This window comes from Euprymna scolopes, chromosome 34 (assembly GCF_053919585.1).
Source record: "Euprymna scolopes isolate OS-2025 chromosome 34, ASM5391958v1, whole genome shotgun sequence".
NCBI lineage: Eukaryota > Metazoa > Mollusca > Cephalopoda > Sepiida > Sepiolidae > Euprymna > Euprymna scolopes.
The window spans coordinates 73,780,652-73,807,348 of record NC_136515.1 but is presented as its reverse complement, the minus strand read 5'-3'; positions in this window follow the sequence as shown (position 1 = coordinate 73,807,348).

The window sequence follows — 26,697 nt, the reverse complement described above, 5'->3', positions numbered from 1 at the left end:
AAAGGGGCTGATTTTTCGTGTTTAATATGATGGTTAAGTAATAGAAGTTCAAAGTTTTTACAAGTAAAATTAGTCAGAACAAAGGCATTTTACCGAGCCGTACAGGGCGATGTCAGCTAAATATTTCTTAGTGGTGAGAATAGTGCCGAGTTTATTTTTTTTAAAAGAAATAAACCATAATTAAACCTAAATAATCGTCTACAAAATTTAATGCATACCCGAAGTTATCTCTTCCCTTCGAACTTATCGGGCCCGCCAAGTCACATTGCACAAACGAGAGAATTTTCCTGAACATTTTGTCTGGTGTTTTGCTTATATATTTCGCCATTTTTCCCTGTGTGCAAACATCACAATTTGGGAGATCGTCTGAAGGTATTACTTCCGTGCCTTCGACTACATTTGGTAACTTACTCAGCGTGTAAAACTCCAACAAAGTAAACCCATTAGATGAATAAAACCCTTGTGAAATAAAACTCTTTGTTATGGCGTGTTTTCGCAGTTTAGACAAATATGTTGAGCTTTTAGTCTGCGACGAGCAGACATATTGCTATTGATTGATTGTAAGAAAAGCTACCTGTAAAAGTTTATGTGCTGCGTTTGTTTACTACGTGTATCTCTGAAAAAGCGACCGCAAACACAATGAAGATTTTACATACATACAGTAATAAAACATTTTAAACATTAAACAACGCACTTTATATATCATAACGGTAAGGAGAATCAGTAAAGTAGACGCTGTTTATATAAACGTACCCCGCTAAATAACATTTTTACGAATAACGTTGACAAATTTATGAATCAATATATCTACTCTTAAAATACAAGTACCTAGTAGAATAGCCGGAATTCTAAAATCCTAGATGAGGGAGTACTAGACTGAGTTAAAATCCTAGATGAGGGAGTACTAGATCGAGTTAAAATCGTAGATGAGATGTACCAGATCGAGTTAAAATCATAGATGAGGGAGTACTAGATCGAGTTAAAATCATAGATGAGGGAGTACTAGATCGAGTTAAAATCATAGATGAGGGAGTACTAGATCGAGTTAAAATCCTAGATGAGGGAGTACCAGATCGAGTTAAAATCATAGATGAGGGAGTACTAGATCGAGTTAAAATCATAGATGAGGGAGTACTAGATCGAGTTAAAATCCTAGATGAGGGAGTACTAGATCGAGTTAAAATCATAGATGAGGGAGTACTAGATCGAGTTAAAATCGTAGATGAGGGAGTACCAGATCGAGTTAAAATCATAGATGAGGGAGTACTAGATCGAGTTAAAATCCTAGATGAGGGAGTACCAGATCGAGTTAAAATCCTAGATGAGGGAGTACCAGATCGAGTTAAAATCATAGATGAGGGAGTACTAGATCGAATTTAGAAGGATCTTACTGTGCACTAATTTTCATCTTCTCCAGTTGTTTTAGTTGTAAAACGACTCAATCAATACCTCTTTATGAGGGGTGCAGGTGGAAACTGAAAAAGGTTTCAATCATTGGGCATAATAGAGACTGTAAAGTCAAATAAAATACACTTAAACAGAAAAGAAAAAAAACGATGAAAGGCAAAAGAAATATCTACATAAGTTCTGTAAAATCGTAGAAAATAATGTGTGAAATAAATACAGTTAAAACAAATCTTTATGGTTATTATTTATCTTCACAGCAACAATTATCTGTTATACTATTTAAAAAAAATCAGTATATTTTATAAGATTTGGCAGATTTCCCTTTAAAAATTATTTTTGATGTAAATAAATATTTAGGCAGAGAATTGCAATAAGAAAAATTGTTGGTTGTATTTTCATATATCATGGGATTTTCCACTTATCTTTTATATGTAAATATTTCAACTTATCTCGTATACGTAAATAATTTCATTTCATGAAGTATATGTAAATATACACGTATGTACATATACACGTGTGTAAATATAAACTTATGTCGTATATGTAAATATTTTCCACTTATGTCGTATATGTAAATATTTTGACTTATCTCGTATATGTATTTTCATTTCATGAAGTATATGTAAATATACACGTATGCACATATACACGTATGCAAATATAAACTTATGTCGCATATGTAAACATTTTCCAATTATGTCGTATATGTAAATATAAACGTATGTTTTATATGTAAATAATTTCTACTTATGTCGTATATGTAAATATTTTCAACTTACGTCGTATTTGTAAATATTTTCAACTTGCGTCGTATATATATAAATGCACACGCATGTTAATATACAATTATGTCGTGTATATAGATATGTTCCACTTACGTCGTGTATGTAATTTATTTCCAATTATGTAATTATACACGTATGTAAATATAAACTTATGTCGTGTATGTAAATATTTTCCAATTATGTCGTATATGTAAATTTTTCCACTTATGTCGTATATGTAAATATACACTCGTGTCGTATATGTTAATATACATATATGTAAATATACACTTAAATATTTTCCAATTATGTCGTATATGTAAACATTTTCCATTTATGTCGTATATGTAAATATACACGTACGTTTTATATGTAAATATTTTCAACATCTGTCGTATATGTAAATGTAAATATAGACGTGTGTCGTATATGTAAATATTTTCAACTTACGTCGTATATGTAAATTCATACGTATGTAAATATACAATTATATCGTATACGTAAATATTTTTCACTTATGTCTTATATGTAAATATACACGGGCATTGAGTGGGGTGTAGTTTTATTAATATGGATCTTTGAGAAACTTTGTTGAGCATGTGCATATTAATTCTGAGCAGATAATAATATGGAAATAATAATGGATTAGAAAGTACCGTTAATAAATGCCTTTTGTTAAAATTGAACAAGAAGCTGAGTTGGATTTCCTTCCCTTGTTTCTTTGCGAGACCTTTATATACAATATTAAAGTCTCGTTTTCAAGTAGTACTACGTTACATGAGTATTATTTTGAAACGTTAAAGAGGCTGTACAACGTTACAGGTGAAGTCATAGCCAACGCGTAACGAAAGAGCGCTAACGGCCCCTTGTAAACACTCCTCATCGTAAGTGAAGAATCAAGAGCAAGTGGAGTAATCCTTGGGACAGTTACCGCTCGTCCCTACATCTTGGTGTGGCGATTAACGAGAAGAAACCGTTCTGATAGCTTCCGACTATAGTCTGCATTCTGGGCACACTGCTAAGCTATACTATTACCTTTTGAAAAATATGCGCATCAGTAACACATTCTAACCACTTACTCATTTGTGATAGTATGAACTTCTTTGTACAGGCTGAAGATGTTCAGCGGGAGACTACTGTAAAAAAGGCGGATATTAACTGATGTTTAATGCTCAATGTATTCTGTCGTATCAACCGATGCCATATTGTGAAACATGTTGAACCATTGAGAGTATTCTTTAGCTACAATCTCTGGTCCCCCCTCGCCAATCTTTCACGAAAACCACCCGTCTAGCTGAAACTACTGTCATTAATTTTCCCCACTCTTTATCTGTGCCTAAATCCAAACGTAGATTCCATGAGAAGAGCTTCTTTCTTAGAAGTGTACGGCTGTGGAACTTTCTTTCGTTTGCCTGTTTCCCACCTTACTACAACTTGGATGTCTTCAGTCCAACATAAACAAATTCCTGACAAACCGGTCTCTTAAGTAAGGCACCCTATCAAATATCCAATACTAATGATTACTACGATAATATCTCATTGATTACTGTCCACGCAATAACCCTTATCCCGATTGGCTTCTGGGCCTTGATAAGTGGTGACCTTCATGTACAAAAAAAATAACTATTCATCCGTGCAGGGACCATTGTTGCTACATTTGAGATGATGGATCTCTCATTAATTTCTCTTTCTTAGACAATATTTACACAAGAGTTTCCAATTTTAAAAATCACGTATTATCAACAATGTCTTAACCCCTGTCCTGTCGCCGTTATTTTGGTTGCCTGTGTCTATTTTGCAATTATTTTGTTTGATTGTACTGTTATAAACCAATTGCCATTGCATTCCTAAACGTACATACGCACAACAAGCTCGTTTCCCAACAAAAATCCACCCACTTTACTGTAGAGGTCTGTAGATGCTGGACAATCATCTTTTTTAAGAACTTCTTCATCGGAGTTCTAGACTTGTACATTCACCTTATGCTTCCTGATAGCCCGACTGTACTGACATGCAGATATATAAATGTAATGTGAATCAACATCTTGCTCACATACTACTCACTAAACATTGTCGCAAATACTATCTCCTTTACGGCAAAATTGCATTTTGCATTGTTTTGGGAAAACAAGAGTAAAAAATAATGGGGTCACGGCTCAATGTCTCTCCCGACTAAAATTATCTTCGTCGAGAAGATTGGTTAACATCTCAACATATGCCGCTGCCTTCATAACACCAGTGCGTGGCGTCTATATTTAAGAGAAGTTACAGTAATGTTGATTGCGACAGTAATGTTTAGAGGAAGAACGTTGACGCTGTCTCCTGCATTGTCTGTATTCTGAATTAAAAGTAAGTCTAATTTACCGAAGCGGAGGAAATAAGACGTTATGATTGTTTCCTTAACCGGTTGAAGAAGATATTGCTTCAGTGCACACCACAATGGTCAGCTATGCATAAAAAGGTTTTAAGAGATACAGAATGGCGTTTTATGTTTCACGTTTGCATCGATGACTTAGTTGAGCAATGATAAATGTTCAGATGCGTCTACTTGTTTCTGTGTGCTTGTAGTTGACTGCTCTTTTACGCTGCAAAGGAAATTATAGTGAATATCAGGTTTAACGAAGAAGTCTGCTATCAGCAAGAAAGAGATGACACTCTGGAATCGTGAAAAATTTTAGACAATCAATCTTATTTTTATTATTATTTGGATGTTTCGGACTATTGTTCCTATCTTGGTTGTTTTTCTCAAAACGTTTCGGCCGATGTAATCCACCATCTCCAGGTGAATTCACACTGAATATTATTATAGTAAATTGTTTTGTTTTTCCAAAGAATATAGTCGTTATGAATAAATGAACAAAAATGAGAACAATAGTCCGAACAATCCAAATAATACAAAAAATAATTATTAGTCCTTATTTAATATAAATTAAATTATACGAACACAATAGCAAATAATGAAACAGATCCAGATTCATTACAAAAATAAATAGTGCCATATGAGTTTTGAATTTCTAATTGTCCGTTGTAAAAAAAAAAAACAAAAAAAAACAAAGTATAAAACAATTTTTCACAATTTATCAATAACATCAAGTGTGAATATACCCGAGAAAGGTCAGAGGTTACATCGGCCGGAATTTGTGAGATAAATAAACACGATTCAAACAATAGTCCGATGAATGAAAATTATACAAAAATAATTATCAATTCTCATCTAAAAATATAGAAACATCAAAGTCAGTATTGTAGACATTCCCAGGTGATGGCGCTTTGGGCCATTGGAAATAAACCAATCGGCGATTTCGCATATAAACCTAGCCGAGCTTTGCGACGTAAATAGAGGGCATTCCCTTAACATCTTGTGACCTGACCTCGCAGAGCAAGGTACAATTGACAGGGTTCGACGATATGCAACTATTACGATGATAGTTATTTTCCGTTTCAATAATTAGAGTAATTACCGAAGGGCTTGTAACACTGGTTACAAAAGTGACAATATTTTCTCTCTAAAACGACAAAAAATTATTTTATATTTAGATGTGTATAAATAAAAGTAAGTGTCTTTCGCCGGAACCTACTTTAGGTAAGTTATATATTTTTTAAATGTATGCTTAATTATTAATTTAAAAAAAAACACCCGACTAAAAATATTTGTAACTGACATGTTTCTACAATGATTTTATAATTATCAACTAGCAGGGTGACCCGACGTTGCTCGCGATTGAATGATAATAAACGAATGCTTCACGCATCACTGTTTTTATTATTTTTTGTTTCGAATGCCTCCCAGCAGTAATCGTATCCACTATATATTGTTGCACTGTAGAGAACCTACTATTGATTTTATAAGATTATGTTAATTATATGATGGCTTGAATTAAATATAAATATTAAATTAAATTGAATTAAATAAAATAAAGAACCATGTTTCACTTGTGCTCTAAACTTAAACATCCGTTTCGAACGCACATCTGACATATGAATGAGCCTTCATTTTTTTTTTATGTTCCTAGTCCTACAGACTGTGAGGGGATAATAGTTTGAATTAAAAATTAAACTGCAAAAGTAAAGTATCATGGTACAATTTTGCTTTGGACAAAAACATTCATTTCGAATGTGCTCCTGTCAAATAACCTACTGTAGATTTAATATATCGATCCTTTCGACTTGTGTGGTAATAAAACTTCTCACACGTACTTGCGTTGTTAGACTGTGTAAGATGGTACTTGTGTCAATATCGCCTGCTCCTTTTTTTGATCGGATCATTTCAGTTACCGAATATCGATACTTATCGAAGACCTTTCGATACAAAACCTATCTTAGAGTATTGTCAGGTACATTGAGTATATTTGTGTGAAATTTCATATAAATCGACCTAGCCGTTTTCGAGTTCATAGGGAACGAACTCACACAAAAAGACAAAGACAAAGTTCGTTTTCTATAGTTATAGTGATAAAAAAAAACATTGCAAAAACATCAAGCTGACCGTCTATTTTCTTTGAGGTAGTTACTAAATTATGCCTCAAGTAGATTAATATGCGTGATGCGAATTAATCTTTTCTGAGAGGAGGAGGTAATCCATAAAAAGATTGTGTTCGAGAACTACTGAAGGCATGAATTAAATATAATCACGCCAGAAATTTCGCAAACTTTTACAAAAAGTTATTCTCTATAGTACCCAACGCATATATCGATCGTTCGTCCCTATGAAGAGTCAATCCGCGTGTCTTATTTTTGTTGCATCGAGACGTCTACTGGGGCAACCAGATCAGGCTGTCGGAAGATAGCTTCCTGTCTCAAATGCACCTACATTAACACCACCTTTTATTTTAACTCTTTGTACAGCAAAATCATGTTCTGCGAAGCTCAAAACAAAATCAACAATCCTCCGCCCTCCCTCCATCCATTTTCACTTCCCCCACACACACACTTCTCTACTCAACCAAACTAATCTCCACAAATAAATATGCTAAGATATAAAAAGCCTGAAACATAAAAAAAAACAGTTTCCAAAATAACTGGATTTAGTACTGAATGACCCGAAAGGTGTTGATATATCATAAAACAAAATAAACAATCAATCGAAACGTCTATTAATGAAGCTCTACGCGTTTATTACCTTGCACGTATATTGGATAATGTCGTCTTTATTAGTGTGTAGCAGTTACTTTTTAAAACTACGTGTTTGTTGACATATCATGCATACTTTTGAAATGCTATTATTTTTTGGGATTTTCAAACAGTATATTGAAATATCATTCCGTAGATTCGTTTAAATCAATGACAAAGAAAAAGATGACACTAAATTCTGAAATAACGTACTCCTTTAAAATCATCTTTTCGTTTTCCTCTCACACATAACTTTGAAAAAAAATATTTTTTGGCCTCTCACACTTTATTCTGAATAATATTTTCGATGTGCTGTCATATTTTATTTGGACTAATATTCTCGTTGGACGAATAAATTCAATGTTAAATAATGTTTCGTTGTTCTGTGAATGTAAGTTTCGTAGATATGTCACACTTAATTTAAAATAATATTTTGGTTGGCCAGTCACAATCAATATTGAATAATATTTTTATTAGCCTATCACGTCTAATTTTGGAAAAAAAAAAAAAAAATTTATCGACGTATCAACCGTAAAGGGAATTAATATCTTTAATAGATGGTCTGTTTTTGCTCTAGGAAAGGTCCATAAAAGAAGACGGTAAAATAGGTTAAGGTAAAAAAATACAGTGTACATAAAAGCTCGTTAGATCGCAATGTTTCCCCTACAAGGGGTTTGGCCTCTTGGTTGATATAATGGTTAGCAGAGTTCATTATGCCTGAATGGGAAATTCTATGTAATAACACCATCCCAAGCTTTTTTTATCTGCAAGAGGTACAGTAGGACCCCGGGATACGTTGAGCCTATGATATTATTTTTTCAGATTACGATGTGCAATACGATGTTTTTAATGCCCCTGGTTACGGTATTTGTACAGGATTTACGGTTTTATTTATAATGTTATTTTATTATTTACATATGTACTATATACTGTACTGAATTTTGTTACTAATGTTTAATACCGTATCCCGGGGTTATACTGTACTTCGTATTTTCGTTTGCCTTTCACAATTATTTTTTTTTCATTTTTTAACTGAATGTTACACGTAATTTTTAAATACTATTGTAACAGGTCTTTCGTAACTATTTTTTAAAACTTTTGTGTCTGTCTTCCTGACACATTTTTTCCCCTTTGATCATCATACATAATTTGGAAATAGTAGTTTCGTCTGATTGTATTGGCCTTCAGGACAAGATCAAAGTGTAGTGTCTGTTCCGACAGATGCTGCAAGCAAAGACTAGCTATGACTAGCAAAGACCAGATGTGGGGGCAACCCCACATGCCTGACCTTTAACCAGCTCCCATTTCCCACCTCTCGGGAGCTGGTCCCCTTTTTCCCTTCCCCCACCCTTCACTCCTCACATTAAAAAATGGCCTTGTGCCTAATTTGCTCGGTGGGGGAGCAAATAAATACCATCTGTTCCGGCAGATACTGCAAGCTATGACTAGCAAAGACCAGATGTGGGGGCAACCCCACATGCCTGACCTTTAACCAGCTCCCATTTCCCACCTCTCGGGAGCTGGTCCCCTTTTCCCCTTCCCCCTCCCTTCACTCCTCACATTAAAAATCGGCCTTGTGCCTAATTTGCTCGGTGGGGGAGCAAATAAATACCATCTGTTCCGGCAGATGCTGCAAGCAAAGACTAGCTATGACTAGCAAAGACTATATGTGGGGGTAACCCCACATATCTGAACTTGGTCAAGGTAGGGATCACCCTACGACCAGAGTTACTATCCAGCTCCCATTTCCCACCTCTCGGGAGCTGGACCCCTTTCCCTCTCCCCTCCCTCTCCCCTCCCTCTCTCTCCACATTAAAAAACGGCCTTGTGCCTAATTTGCTCAGTGGGGAAGCAACTAAATATAATCAAAGTGTAGTATCTGTTCTTCGTATGCTGCACTTCAATTTCTTGTTCTCTGTCAGTGGAGGAGAAATCCTTCACGGCTGAGACAATTTTTATCTTTGTTCCTTTTCTCTACGTTAAAAAACGACCCTGGTGTCTAACTCTGTCCCGTGGGGAGGCATTGTAAATAGGAACACTCTAATTTAGATATGGCATTATTTTTTTTTCTGTCACAATTCATTTTAATAGATGTTTCCTTTTATTATGACGCTTTAAAAAAAAAAGTTTTGTGAGGAACTTCTTTTGTTAGTGACGATAAGTGTTTAAAGCGCTTCCCTCTTCACTAAACGCATTGATCAAATTGACGTATAACTTCTCATTCTTCGATTTCCGTTTTCAACCGTCACTGGAAATCAGTAGATCAATTTCGACTTTTTTTTTTTTTTCCGCCTAAGAAAAATCCGGATCATTCACGCCTCTTAACATTCACCTATGATCGAGATGTATTTAATTATTAGTCTTAGTTCTGTGTGGTAAGGTAGTGGACTTTTATCACTTTCTTTACAGGCAGCTATAAAACGCATAAATGCTGTAACGAGTCCTGTATATCATCGCAGCGAAACCAGACGGCAGGTTGTACTTTATCTTCTATTGTATGCGAAAACCATTTATCTTACTACTACTACTACTACTACTACTACTACGATATTACAACTACTAGCAGTACCAGTATTGCTAGTAATAATCTATATAATTATAAAACTCAAATGACCTTGTAACGAGTGATGTACCCCACTTTCCCGTGTACGACATTCGGTTGCGCATGCGCGCATAAACATTAACCCATAAAAACATAAACAAATAAACATTAATCGCTTCTTTTGTAGATTTTGTCCTGCGCACTGAAATATTAACGTTATTATTTCGAAATTATTATTTGACCTGGGAAGAGTGGGCCCGTTTTGCAACTATTCTTTATTACAACTATACTGTCGCTATTTTCTTACAACTAAACAAATTTAACTCGTTGACAAACATAAGAACAATTGTAGTAAAGCCAAGACTACTACTACTACTATTTCTATTACTACTACTACTACAACTACTACTCTCTATCCGTCCCCTTTCCTACCTTCCTTTCATCTTTTTGTATTTTTTGTTCATATTTCTTGATACAAAATAGTTGTGTGAGAACGGTGAATTTGTTGACACATTTACTAATCTGTTTCAATATTAGTTTTATTTTATTTCATTTATTTAGGTTTTATTTTTTTGCTTCAGGTTTTATTAATTATTTTTACTTTTTAGATTTTAAGTTTCTATAACTTGGTTGAAGGATACCAATATGGGGTTTACATTCTTATATTTCTCATCGGTAGGTTCATGTGCATTTTTGCTGCTAAATGACTTTCGTCTGTGTTCGATTCGTAGGAAAATCATGTTTAATTTTCAATTTTTGAGCGATTATTCGGAAAAATAGGTTACTTTACACGATTAGGGAGGGTTTTTTTCATGTTTGAGTGATCCATCCGTGTTTTTCATTTTAATATACTTTCATAGAAATGTTTCTGTTATGTAAAAAAAACAAAAAAAAAACTATTTTCTTTACGTCACAAGTGTCACGTTCATACATGAATTCCATAGCTAATATAACATACTTGCCCAACGGGTCACGAGTAGTCTAGTATTGATATACTACTAATGACGATTTAATGTATGTCTGCCTTAGGCCGAAATGGCATTGTATATTTCCATTTTATTAGAAAGGGATCGCTACTTATCGAACCCCGGAGGCCATTGGAGGATTATTGTTTATATGTGTACGGTAGCCATTGAAACAAGACCTTTTTTAACGTTAGACTTGAAGACGACAATATCATAGTCAGCGGGGTAGCAGACCAGCGAAAAAAAATTCAACAGGCGGGTAGTTCTAGGAAAGAAGTTTTGTTTTTGGAATCCATGTTTAGGTTTAGGCACCGATAAAGAGTCGGGGAAATTGTTAATAGTGATTTCAGCAAGCCGGGTGTTCTTTATTAAAGTTTGGCAAAAGGAAACCAACGATTGGTGCTCAGATGAGCACTTGTCATGAAAATAATGATAGAGTATGGACAGGCTCGCAACGTCTCTGTTTTGGGGCATAAGGTGATAGGCAAAGAAAAAGGGCACCAACTATGAGATTACGAAGTCGGTTTTGTAACTTCGTCAAGACAGGATAGGATGCTCTAAGAAGTTCCTGCCTAGATATGTCAATAGTACTCCAGCCTAGGATGTAGTGCGTTCTAATACAGGTAGAGAATTGCATCGGCGGTGATATAGATACTGGAGAGGTAGAATTAGCTAGCCATTTTCCCAGTGACTTTGGCAACGGATTTGATGTGCTCTATTTCAGATTAGGAGTTGAGGTCAGACCTCGATGTTTGTCAAAACAAAGCGTCCCGAAAACGAGAACCGGCCATTTCAATTAAAGTTAATGTACCGTTGTTATCAAGACGAGACCGCAGAATCTAATCGTTAATCCCATTTATAAACGTTACATTTAGCATACTACTACTACTACTAATGCTGCTGCTGCAAATACAATATTACTATTAGTACTAATACTAACGTTCGTAATATGAACATATTACTAATGGCGATTTACTAAGTGTATGCCTGAAGCGGAAACGGCACAATAAATGTACAAGTGTCGGTCTATATAAATAGAAAAAAAAAAGTCGAAAAAAAAAAAAAGAGACGACTGAAAAGTGAAAAGATGAAGCCGACGAAAATATTTCTTTTTGATAACATTAGCAACATTGAAGATCAAAGTGTAGTATCTGTTCTTCTGCTACACGTCAATTTTTTGTTTCTCAGTTAGTGGAGGAGAAATCCTTTACGACTGAGACAATTTTTGTTTTTGTTCCTTTCTCCACGTTAAAAAATGACCCTGGTGCCTAACTCTGCCGTCGTGGGAAGGCATTGTAAATAGGAACATTAGTATCATTGAAGTCGAATTCAAATTTGAAAAATCTGATGGTTAAAATTCTTGGAATTTTTTTTACCAAATAATTTGACAGCGAAGCATATCGATGTTTTCCAAATTGGAAACAATAAAATCATTAATGGCAGGGTTGGAATTGGGCTGGCATCGAGGTTGGCCGAAGTGAAAACCTCTTTAACAATAACAGCCGTTGACTGAAATAGTTTCCAATTCAAAGACGTGACTTATAGGAAAGAAAAAAAAAAACACCCCAACCTATCCTGCCAACAAAAGAAACGGAAACGTTTTTATAAGTCTTTATACGTTATTCTCTTAAAGGTCAGACTGTATATTATTTCTATTATTTCACTTATTTGTATTCCAATGCTTGTATAAAACATCTGAAACTTTTAAATGTAGTTTTATATGTTATTCGTCTTTTGTAATATTTTTAAAGAAGTATAGCTTTATTTTCCGCAGCCCGTGGAAATTCCAGGGTTGCTTTCATCAGTGAGATCAAGATCAATGATAAACAACAAAAAAAAACATGTACAAATATAACGCCGATATTGATGAAAACCTTACTCATAAAATTTCTGTCTCTATATCCAATTTAGAAAAATTGTACTAGACAATACGTCTATTCTCGAAGCCAATGCTTATAACACAGTGCAACAAATTTTAGGTCTAAAAAGTACGTGCTGCCTAAAACCAGTTTCGAGATAAAAAAAACAATCTTATAGTAAATCTGAACTTTATTCCTCTAGAATAAACACCGTTTTGATGCACTAGAAATATATATTATTATTATTATTATTATTATTATTATTATTATTAATAATGAATTAAAACATTATTAGTAATTATGAATTAAATACATTATTATCAATTATGAATAAAAACATTATTAATTATGAATTAAAAAAATTATTATCAATTATGATTTAACAATATATTTATTAATTAAGAATTGAAAACATTATTATTAATTATGAATTAAAAACAATATTAATTACGAATTAATAAAGAAGACTTGTAAATTTAAACAAAAAATTGGCAGAGGGGTTTTGTAGAGCCTGCAACGGTCAACTTTTACCTCTTGCCAGCCAATGGTCACCCAAAAACTGATTACAAAGCTTGCAGCATGACTGAACACCATAGAGCCTGTAAAATTGAACTTTTACCTCTTGCCAGCCAATGGTCACCAAAAAAACTGATTACAAATCTTGCAGCATGGCTGAACACCCTTTATGTAAAATTTAAAATGTTTAGACCCAAAATTGGCTGAATAGTTTGCTAGACAACTTATGAAGAATTCTTGGTAAAATTATTTTTAACAAATAAATGACTTGAGTGCCATCAGCTATAATCGAAACCGAAACCATATCTTATGAAGAATTGTTGTGCAAATTATTTATTACAAGAAATGGAAGCCTGTCACATTTTAACGACAGTCACTCGGATGTTTCTGCGACACACAAAATAAATAACGCACATGCTTTCACATTAATATAGAGATAAGTTCGGGTTAATTATCCCTGGTGATGAACCCAGACGGGTTTAAAAGTACTTATGTCTACAGTAACTATGGCAATCACATCAGCCAGTTCTAATTGCAATCAGGACAGTTAACTAGAAGTTGGGAAAAGATCCAGAACACAATTCATGTAAATATGGATTAATTGTGTTATTACAAGGGGATATGCTTAAATGAAAGGATTCTTAATAAGTAGTCACATTTCCAGACATAAGTAGACATATGCACTGTTTAGCTAAATAAATTATTAATAAAGGAATCGAAACCATGTGTGAGAGAAAGAGCGAGAGAGACAGAGTGAGAGAGAGGGGGGTGGAAGACAATATTGGTTAAATTTTACATTAATGTTAAAAATATGAATGTACGGTGCTAATGCACTTACTGTTCCGCGCCATTTTTTTTTTTAATCGTATTTCCAAGTTTAATTAAAGTTTTATATGTTTTTTTTATTCAATTGTAAGGTTAAAGTATAGAATAGGTACAAACCACCCTCTCCTCCCCACGTTTAGACTGGCTTTTTAAATAACAACGTTATTATTTCAGCACAGATCAATAAGGGCACTAGTACCAAATTTACAAGTAGATAACTAACCAGCAAGCAAGATAAATCACATGAAAACATATTCGGTTGACTAATATTGCTTTCTTTTTACATTTTAATATAATAAATACACGGACCCCCCCATATATATATATATATATATATATATATATATATATATATATGTATATGCACACACACATATGTATATGTATACATATATAAGAGTAAGTGGCAATTTGTTTGATATATATATGTGTGTGTGCGTGTGCGCGCGCGTGTGTGTGTGGGGGGTGTGGGTGTGTGTGGATAACGACCCGTTGCACTGCCTTCAAATGTAAATAAATACTTATATGTACCTAATGAGGCAATTATTGTAAATTACAAACCAAATTAATCCAGTAAAAATTACAGGACAAGGGCGGACAACTACGTAATTCACTATGCGAATAATTTGTTTTAATCGGCTACAGATGTGTCCTTAAACTAAAAAAAAGAAGCGGAAAGAAAATTTGAGTTCCTTTCATTAGGGGGAATTTTGAATGGTCGACCAGTTCAGAATAGCTTAATTAACTCTCACAATAAATTAGTCTATGAAAGATGAAGCACGTAATCCAATGTGATACGCCATTAGTACAGGCGGTTACGTATCACGTGCTTCTGGTTTTTTAAGACCTCATCTAGATAATTGTAAAGTATATTTATACAATTTACCCCTCAGTTGACCAAGCGATCATTATGTTTTTTTTTTTAGTTTTACGGCATATCAACCGTTTCCGTCTTATTTAATATCGAATCTTGTAATTTTTGAAAACTTTTTGCTTCAAGTATTTTATCTTTTTCTATTATCTCTAATATTTTTGTGGTGTTTTGTTTGTTTGTTTTATTTTATGGCTTTTCAGCACTTTATAAGTTATTTAATGTCTAAATCTGTGATATTGATTAATAACTTTATGCTTCAGAATCTTTAATAATTTACGAGGTGACATTCAAAAATTTCCGGACTTTTATGATGCAAGCATGTAAACTTTCGTAGACTCTAAAACATTAGTATATTATTGCTATGTATCTAATGAGACGACTAACTATTTTTATGATTTTAGGTTAAAACCAAGAACTTCTTTTTTTTTTTACACAGTGATCACCACTTATCAAGGCCCGGAAGCCACTCAGGGATAAGGGTTATTGCAAGTACATTACGTTAGTGTGGAGATTTGATGAAGTGTTTACTTAAGGGGGCGGTTCATTAGGAATTTGTTAACATTAGACTTGAAGACATCCAAGTTGTAGTCCGGAGGGAAGCAGGCAGACGGAACAGAGTTCCACAGGCGTGCAGTTCTAAGAAAGAAGCTTTGTTCATGGAATCCGCGTTTTGATTTAGGCACAGATATAAAGTGGGGAAAATTTTTCACAGTGGATTCAGCTAGACGGGTGTTTTTCGTGAAATATTGGCGAGGGGGGACAAGGGATTGGAGTTCAGACGAGCACCTGCCATGAAAATAACGATAAAACAAGGATAGGCTCGCAACGTCTCTTCTGTGGGAGAGGGGTTGCAGGGTAGAGAAAAGGGCATCCCCCACTAAGCCACGAAGTCTATTTTGTACTCTGTCAAGGCATGATAGGCTGTTTTTGGCAGCTCCTGCCCAGATATGGCAACAGTATTCCATCCTTGGACGTACTTGGCTTTTATATAGATAGAGAATTGCATCAGTAGTGAGATATCTTCTGGAGCGGTAGAAGGATCCCACCATATTTCCAGCGACCTTGGCAACAGACTTGATGTACGTGTTCCATTTCAGATCAACAACTACAGCAATAATTGGAATACGTCCAGATCGCATTTTTAAATTCTCCAGCTATGATAATACGGCTTTAGTAGAGTGTATTTTAATTCCTGCTTTACCTGTTAATTTCAACCAAAAATCATAAAAATTGGTCAGTAATCGCATTAGATATAAAGAAATGACATACTAAGTTCAGTTTTAAATGCCTGTACAAAATTTAGGATGCCTCAAAAATCTAAATATCTTCGTGCATGTATATTGGCAGTAATTATCATTTCCTACATTGATGATGGCGTGAACATTAAACATTAGTTTATGTGGTCATATAAAATTGCTAATATTTATTAAAAATATTTTAGTTGTTAAGAAATTTTTAGAAAATAAAATCGAGTCCTCTATCGAGAATTTAAAAACACAAACAAAACAAAACAAAAATAACAGAAAACTTTAGCATAAATGCCATATTCCTACTTCCTGCAGTTTAAGGCTCTCTGAATGCTTACTATGTAGTCTTTTCGACTTGAGGTTTATATACCGTGTTCATCAATCGTTGTGTTAGTTACCGGTCGCCGGGATAAAATATGCTAACCTACAAAATCAAGAGTGACTTTTTTTTACTGGATTGGAATCTTCCAGCCAGCAGTAATCTCACCTCTTACGCTGATAATTTCGTATTGATTTTTAATATTAATTTAAAAAAAAAAAGTATTATAGTTATTAAACCCCTTCAGGAAATTAAAGTTTAACCCCCTCCCCTTATCAAATAAGGAAGAACGTGTTTACATTGTACCTGAAGTCTCTCATACCGAAATCAGCCAGGAAATCGACCAGTTGAACATTGTTTCATAGGCGGTCAATTCTTAGAAAATATGCTTTGTTTATAGAATCTGCTTTTAGATTTAGACACATATAGATTGTAGGGGAAAGTGTTGAAATGCCGTATCTTGTCGAGAGTTTTTGTGAAGGTTTGGCAAGAGGGGTCATTGGTTGGAGCTCAGACGAGCACGGTGTGAAAATAACGATAGGGCAGAACAAGGTTCGCTACGTCATTTTTGCGGAAAAGAGGTTCCAGCTAAATGAAAAGTACACCACTTCCTAGGTTTCGAAGCTGGTTTTGAACACTATCAATACAAAATTGGGCGCGACGAGACACCTGCCTATAGATGTGACAACGTCACTACATTTTAGAACGTACTGATTCGTATACAGATAGAGACTTGCATTAATAAGACGCCATATTGTAGCGGTAGAATGAACTGACCATTTTCCCAGCGATCTTGGTAACAAATTCTATGCATGTGTTTCAATTCAGATAAGGAGCAAAACTCAGTCCCAGAAGTTTGAAAAAACATAGTGTCTTCACAAAATGAGAGCAATACATTGAGGCCAGATGCGATTATCTTGAAGAGATAATCTTGAATTTAGATTCATTAAAGTTTACTAACCACGTTTTCCCCATAGTACTACGGTCTCAACATCAGAAGAGAAAGAGAGAATCGGAAAGATCTTGATCATTGTTGACTTTTGAAGTGTTGTCATCGATTGTAGTGTCGTTTACATGCATTCCTACCGATTATATAAGTATGTGATTTGATAAGTATTGATTAAGATCTAGAAGAGAGTTGGGCTCAGGATAAAACGCTGAGTGGCGCCAGCGTTTCTACTATGAGATTCTCGTTTTTGCCTTTCGACGACTACTGTTCTAAGCCTATCAGATATTAAAAAAAATAATTGAGAAGATATTTACAGCTATGCCATTGCGGGAAATCTTTTGAAGTAAACTTTTATCCCATAGTTTATCAAAATCCTTTCGTCTGTTAATAGCTATTATACTAGAAACGAAGCCTTCTATCGAGAGATTAACTAATCCTGTGTGATTTTCCTGTTAGCACAACGGAACGAAAACATATTGCATGTCATTGAGTTGGTTATTTCTGCTGAGCTGGTTGACAACTTATCTATTAATCGTAGATTTCAACAACTTACCGTTGTGTTGTTTATCATAAAAGGGTACCATTGGATGATCGTCTAATGTTCTGTCTATTTGTGATATATTCATATCTAATTGTTCATATGTAGTTGTGTGTGCGTGTGTGTGTGTGTCTGTGTGTGTGTGTCTGTGTGTGTGTGTGGTACATGTATTTTTGACATACCTTATCTCCATGCGTCATCATCTTGTGTCTTGGAAGGGAAAATGGAAACCTGTCTTGGACAAATATTCATTCAGCCCAAGACGATGAATTGATTTTATATAGTTTTTATTCACCTTCCCGATGTCAATCGCAGAACTATGAAAATTGAATGTCTTTGCTTGCATGGTTAATTCAAGGTCTTATTATCATACAAGTCAGCGTCCCCCCCCGAGTGAAGAAGAGAATACTACCTCTTAAGCCGTCTGTTCTTTTCTACGTCCAAACCCAAACTTCTGACTCCAGCTAACCTGATCACTCACGCAGATCCGATCAGCTGACCCTCACTTCCGGTAAAACGTATCTACAATATAATTTATATATTTATTATATTTCTTTCCTATGTTCGACCTATTTCCTAACATTCCATCTCCCCTCTTTTATCAAAATGTATGGCGAAGACATACATTTTCTACTACCCACATTTACTAAGAAGGGAATACCTAAGCTCACCCCACTTGCAAAGAAAACTGTCATACCAGAATCCAATAAATAATAACATCTAATAAATAAAATAACATCCACAAAAATACCATGTCGCGCGAATCCTTGCGCTCTCGTATAAGTAATAAACATTAGTGTCCTTAGGCAGGAAATAATTGGGAATATTTACTTGAAAATATTATAGTCATAAAGTCCATTTCAGAAAAATAAGTTGAGCCCACTTGAGATAATTAAAATAAACGGTCAATTTAAGTGCAATTTTGACATTTTTACATCAGGTCGTTGAATACGTTCTGTTAACTACGTATGCCCCCATACTCGGCATTTACAAGCAGTTTATTTCCGTCAATTATTGTGTTAACTGCCTGTGACCTTGAGATAGAATGATAACGTACGAAAGCAATGGTAACTTTACGAGTGTCTAAATATATCGACCAGTAATAATTGCCATTTATACATCGACAATTACGTAAGCATAGAACACTAGTATCTATGAAAATACTTTTGAACACTTATCAAAAAATATTAATATAAAACCCCATTTCGGATATGAAAGTTAAGGACTCTTTAATTAATAGACAATCAATTATAGCAGAGATGTAACCTTCTGATATTCGGCCGTTGAATACTCTCTGGCTTTCCATTATTTATATCTATTCATAAACGGTTAATTTTTCTCAATGCAATATCTATAATTTCCTAATGGTACAATTATGTTAAATTGCCCCCGAATGTTGTTTGAAATGGCATGTAAAACGCGTGACTCTCTATTGGTGTAATTGTTTTAATCGGCGTACGTAAGACATCAGCTGAGAATAAACGGATTTGTTAAATATAAGCGTGCACATAAGGAATTTATATATATATATATATATATATATATATATATATATATATATACATTTGTTGTTGTTGTTGTTGTTGTTTTTTCAAACGATAAATACGGATAATAGCGTTTTCGCCTCGAAGCTCATTTTTTTTTTTAATTTACTTAGAAAGTCGCCCATAATTTGTTTGGACGTATATAACATTTTTTTCCATCTATTATTTTTAAGACAGTAATCTACGTACATGCGTGTTTCGAGGTAACTACGTCTCATCAGCATAGCTCGACTGTTTCTAGGGATAGAACTTCAGACCATGTTTAACGCGTCGGACTGTGGTAAACATGGTCTGAAGTTCGATCCCTAGAAACAGTCTAGCTACGCTGACGAGAGATAGTTACCTCGAAACACACGTGTACGTAGATTACTGTTTTAAAAATAACAAATAAATAATATATATATATATATATATATATATATACGTATATATATATATATATATATATATATAGATTACTGTTTTAAAAATAATAAAAAAATAAATAAATATATATATACATTCATTTATGTATGCCTGTTATCGTATTTATTGTGCTGAGTGTATTTGTCAATATGTGTATCGTCTAGCGTATATAATGTTCGTCGTCTTGTGTGTGTGTTTATGTGTATGTTTGTGTGTGTGTGTGTGTGTGTGTGTGTGTGTGTGTGTGTGGCGTTATCACATATAAATAACACAGGACGATTAACTAATAATTCATTTGTTTGGTCCAACACAAAGGAAGAAAATGCCTTTTTGTAGTCGCAATCATGTAGTCATGTAGTGGCAAATGTTTCTGGAGTACTCCTGAAAACGCAAACCCTAAGCTTAACATCCGAAAACTCTTTCACATCAAACATTAATTCATGTTTGCGACTTATTTTGCTCTCGAAAGAAAACCTTATTTCTAATTTGCTCATTAATTCAAAACACCTCCATGACTGCCGGCCTTAATATTTGTACTGGCCAACTGGTCTGTATTCTGATTCGGACTGACGGTATCTGTTCTCTTCTCTGATTAAATCTACGTGTATATATACAACTCTTCTTTACAAACACGTTATTACCTGTTAACTAATCTTTTTCAAGCTTTTACTCAATATTTATTGAAAGAAAAATGCATAATTGTTTGATTCTAAAATTCCATTTTACCTAGTTTTAATCTATAATACATATCAGCGGACACCCGAACCTTTTCGAAGTATCTCGTTATAATTGACATTATTTCTTTATAGCATTTTTAGTATTGAAAACCTCTTAAGTTTGAATAACGACAATAATAATAATAATAATAATAATAATAATAATAATAATAATAATAATAATTTGCTGACTCACTCTTCTATGGTCTTAAGCGTATAGCAGCATGGGCTTAAAATAGTTAATTACCTCCGATAGATTCAAAAGAAAACATTTTCCATTCACCACTAATGCTTATACGTCCACTTTACCTCAATTAAAATGAAGTTCTCGACTTGATGAAGCACGCGTCTTAGGCAAAGTGATGAGACTTAAATTCACCACTAGACTGAAATGGTAGACCTACTCGCACATCCGATCCGTTGGCAATATCGCAGTAAGGATTGTAAAATTTTCGACTGCTCACGAGTTTCTTCCTTCCTACGGCATTGTTTTCGTGTACAGCAATCAAATACGTCATAAAATGGAGTACTGTTTCCACATCTTGTATGAAGATCCTAAATTCACTCTTTCTTGCCTTGAGAGAGTAGAGAACCTTCCTTGGAATTTAGTGAGCGATGACATTTTCACCTGATTTCTCTTTCTCGCTTTGCGAGTTTATCTGTGTTTTATCGGGGCTTTTATGGCATGGGCTCAAATACGCCCTAATCTATGGCCCCATCACCGTAAAACATTTGTATAAAATACTCATTTAGATGAAACAACCGCCGCCAACGTTTACCATTCTCTAATCATGACCAAAACTAAATGAAAATTCAATGAAAGCGACTTCATCAGAATTGACCTTCTGTGGAACGGAGTACAGTGTATCTTTTTCCTGGTTGATTATAATATGATCATCTTCAATTCTAATGTAAATAAATTCCTATCGAGTTTTCCATGCAGATTTTCTAACTTTAGCTAAGTTTAACCGTTACTTATGGTCTCACCATGCACTAAACGTTTTACTTTTATCCTAGAATGGTCCTCGAGTCCTGACAAATGGTGATTCCCAATTATATATATATATATATATATATATATATATATATATATATATATATGCTTCAGAATAATGAAATGCAATACATCTACTGATATGCAAATCCCAAGCTCAATATCATTTTTATTCTCCATCAATATCTAAATTCCTTATTCTATGTAGCTAAAATTATTTAAACACTTTTAAAACTGTTAACTATTCTATGTTTATTACCTTTAGCAAATAAAGTCCAGACCATTTATAATTGCTGCTATAATTTTCCTCTGAGAAGATGGATAAAAATCGAAAACTCATGGCTTAACGAAATGCATTCATCAAATCGTATTCTTTGGTATGCATACAATAAAAATTCTATATTTGAAATTTTACCGTTTCAAATCATAAAATTTAAATTCCTACATTATGATATATATATATATATATATATATATATCGATTAGTTTCCTAAATGTAAATCTAATAAAACTCGCATGATTATTAAAGAGTGCTCAATGAAGGACAGCGCTAGTATATAGTGTGTTTATTATACAATCATTATTTGGTACATATGTGCATACATGTTTCAGTGGAATCCCAATTCTTGGATAACGCTTCATCAGATGAAAAATCGATATTAAAACGTGAGTCAAAATTACATTGGTTGTTTCATTTAAGATATTAGGGTGTGGTTTATGTTCTGGAAAAAAGTGAATGTGAGTAGTAGAGGTTTTAGTACTACAAAAGATAATGTTTTTTGTCTACCGTTTCAATATCCATTCTTTTGTGGTCTTATTAGGTGTTATTCTTTAACTACGATTCCACTTAAATATGAATGCACAGATGTAACTAATAATGTTTGTATAATAAACAGACTATACACAGACTTTCCACTAAATTCATCATCGTTTAATTTTCGTTGACATTTACAATTCTTGACTGTTTTGTAGCGCACAATAATTCATTTAATTATTATATCAATCAATAAATCTATTCTGTCCTCAGAAAAAATAGCAACTTATCAATACATTACAAAAAAAATAAAATGTACTTAAGCGTGATTAAAAAAATGCGAAAATTGGAAAAGAATTTGCAATTATATTTGATCTTTTTTACGACATTTATAATTTTCAATTAAATTTACATTTCCGTAGTAATAAATTGTACTTATTTTGATATACACTACTAAAAATGTTCTATTAATATTTTCTTAATTTATTATATATATTTACATGGATGATTTTAATTATCGTAATATATATATATATATATATATATATATATATATATATATATATATATAGTGGAAATGGTAATTAATAAAAACTGAAGAAAGTGCTCAATACTGTTGTAGAGCAAATATGCGTTTCATTTTTTTTAATTTTTATTTATTTTTTTAAGTTACATTATTGTTTCAGCTACCCGGCCGTTTTTTGGGCCGTCTGTAGCTACCTCAGACTTTTACAGAAAAACATTCCTTAACAGAAAGATACGGTAATAAAAAATAAAACGTATATATATATATATATATATATATATATATATATATATATATATATATATATAGAGAGAGAGAGAGAGAGAGAGAGAGGGGAGGGGACTAAACCCAAGCATCCGGTATATAACATCTTTATTTATATCCATATTGTATATTTCTTCTACTGTTTATTTTTTACGTCACATCATTCAACGTTTGTGCAGTACAATTACTATCGATAAACTGATCAACACATTTATAATAATATATTCATTGTGACGCATTGAATGCGCCAGAAACAAAGAAAAAAACATAAATCTGCTCGGCGTTGCATACATTCTTATGACAAGATAAGGGTTGTCCAAAGTTTTATCTGAACCTTAATTCTCAGCATGATATAAAGTAATCTAGAAAAAAAACAAAAAAAAACGATGATAACTCACAAAATATTTATCTGGCCATGCAGAAATTTTACAACGTGGTTACCGTTATCAAACAGGAGCGAATCTATTTATCAAAGCTCCCAATAATCTGAAGTTGAAATCTCGTCGAAATTTTTACTTGGTCGAACTTTAAGTGCAATATAAAGAGCGAGGTTAACATTAGGTTTTCTCTTTCCTTTTTACACATAGGGATGTCAGCTCTTGTCAAGATCCAAGGTCCACTCGAGGATAAGAATAATGGGTGACGAGTAAATTGTGAGACAACTCTATGATTATTGGTTATAGCGGAAATGACTTCCAACCGGAACTTATTTACATTAGATTCGAAAGCAACCATGTTATAGTCAGGCTAAAAATAGTCTCACTTCATCGAATAGTTCTAGGAAACTAACTTTGCTCGGGGATTTCTTTTAGTTGAAGGCACAGATAGAAAGTAGTCAAAATAGTTGACAGTTTTAGCTAGACAAGTACTTTTGCGGATGGACCGTGTAGTTAAGATTTCATTTTCTACAATATAGGCTAAAACTAGTCTATGTGGTGATCATACCTATGACCTTAATGATTTCGGTGAGACGTTACTAATTGGGTGACCTATTGATAAAATATTGATTGCCTCTCAGGATGCATCCGGCTATGGAAGCTCACCGTAAATACTCGACGAAATACTGACGACCTAGGTTTTTCAACGTTCGAATCTAGTTTGTTACACAACATTCACTTCCACTTATGATGTGGGCAACCTTTAATTCTTTCCTACTGTAACTATCTTCTGTCTTTCTGTGAATAATTCCGACTAGAATAATATCAGCGAATAAATTGCCGACAATAGAATATTCTGATTCATACGATATGATTATAAGGATGATGATGATGATGATGATAATAATAACCAGTAAACTTATGAAAATCAGCAACCCAAATCTTTTACGCACAGAAAATGGAAAGTATCCAGAATTACGGCAATTACAAAAGTAATTTTTTTTTTTACTAATTAGTCACGGCTTACCAAGACCTGGAGGATAATTGAGGGTAAGGGTTTAGCAGGACATGACAAGATTAGTAACAATAGCTGACATGAACCACGAATATGTTCTGTCTTTATATCATCAACGTTCTGGTCGTCATCTGGCATCAATTGAAATGAATGGCTCTCATCTTGAGGAGGCTCCATGTTTTGTCAAGTTTGGCCGTTACTCCTGATCTGAAATGGAACACGTACATCAAATCTGTTGCTAAGGACGCTGGGTAAATCATGGGATCCTTCTATCAATCCAGTAGATATCTCACTACTGATGCAATTCTCTACCTATATAAAAGCCAGATACGTCCAAGGATTGAGTACTGTTTCCATATCTGGGCAGGAGCTGCTACAATGAACTCATCCTGCCTTGACAGAGTTCAAAACAGACTTCGTATCCTAGTGGGGAATCCACCTCTTTCTCACAGAAGATGCGTTGCGAGTCTGACTCTGCTTTGTCGTTATTTTCATGGCAAGTGCTCGTCTGAGCTCCAATCTATAGTCCCCTCTCACCAAACGTTCATGAGAAACACTCGCCTAGCTGAAAACACTATTAATAATTTTCCCCACTCTTTATCTATGGTTAAACCTAATCATAGATCCCATGAACAAAGTTGCTTTCTTAGAACTGCACGTCTATGGAACTCTCTTCCTTTTGCCGGCTTTCCATCTGACTATAATATGGTCATCTTCAAGTCCAACGTAAACAGGTTCTTGAACCGTAGTTCCCCTTAAGTAATCCAATTTACCAAATTTCCATTACTAATAATTATTATTACATTTTCCCATTGGCCACTGTACGCTTATTAACCCTTATCCTCGAGTGGTCTCCTGGCCTTGACAAGTGGTGACTCCTTTGTAAAAAAAACAAATGTAGTTTATTATCCAGGAGAACGGCTAATCTATTATGTTTTTTACATGAAACTTGACAGTGTCGTAGTCGGTTGTGAAACAAATAAGAGGAAGAAGGCGAATAAGGAGAAAAAATGGAAGATAAATAACAGGAAGAAAAAACAAGTTCCTTTAATAGAAGGCTAACAATTATCTAATAAAACGGCATATGCCTTTCTTCTGCCTGTCTCCATATTTTTAACTCTATCTCGGAGCGGCGCTAGGGGCCCCACATGATTGGATTTGTATGGGCCGTTCTTTCATCGCTCTTTAGCCGATAAAAGTAATTTAAAGGGGCAAAAAGTGGGTCAAAATTGAAAAAAAAAATCGTTATACATTTTGTACATTGATCTTAGTTTAGTTTTATTTTTACCTTTTAATCGGATAACATGCGTGTAACCTTGCTAAAGAGGTAAACTGACTGGTTTTTAATGCTACTGTTCCGGTTTCGATTCTAGAATATAGCACCCAAATACCCAAATATCATACTTAAGCGTGTTTTATATCCAGGCAAAATCGGACACCCCCGCTAGTCTTATATATAAAGGATATGTGTTTGTCTGGCTCTCTATCGTAATATTTTTAAACTTTATCTCTCCGAAAACAAAAGTTGCAGAGGTGCTAGGGTCTTTAAATGATTTGCTTTTTTTACGAACCTTTCTTTCATGGGTCTTTGGCCGGTTAAAATAGATTTTAAGGTGTCGAAAATAGATAAAATTTGAAAGAATCGTTATACATGCTGTACATTTATCCAAGCTTTTTTTTTAAATTGTGATTTTTAACCAGTTAATATTCGTGTTACTCTGATACAGTGGTAACGTCACCAGCTTTGAATGCTACGGTTTTTTTTTCACTCAGTTTCGATTCAAGCTGATAGAACCATAATAGTTTTTTTTTTTAACTTTGAAATCGGGACTCTATACTAATACATGCGAAATCTGGACAAGTTAATATATATTTAAGCGTGTTTTACGCCCGGGCAAAGCTGGGCTACCCCCACCGCTTGTCTAATATATAATACACGTCTCTCTTTCTCCATATGTTCCAACTCTATCTGTGTACAAACCTTAAGCTGTAGAGCAGCGCTAGGGGCCTCAAATAATTGGATTTTTATAGACCGTTCTCTGATAGATATTTAGTTGGAAAAAATACCTTTAAGAGGTCTAAAATGGGTCAACATTGAAAAAGAATCGTTATAAATTTTGTGCATACATCCTAGTTTATTTCTAATCCGGTCATATGCGTGTCACGTTGGTACCGTGGTAACGTCACC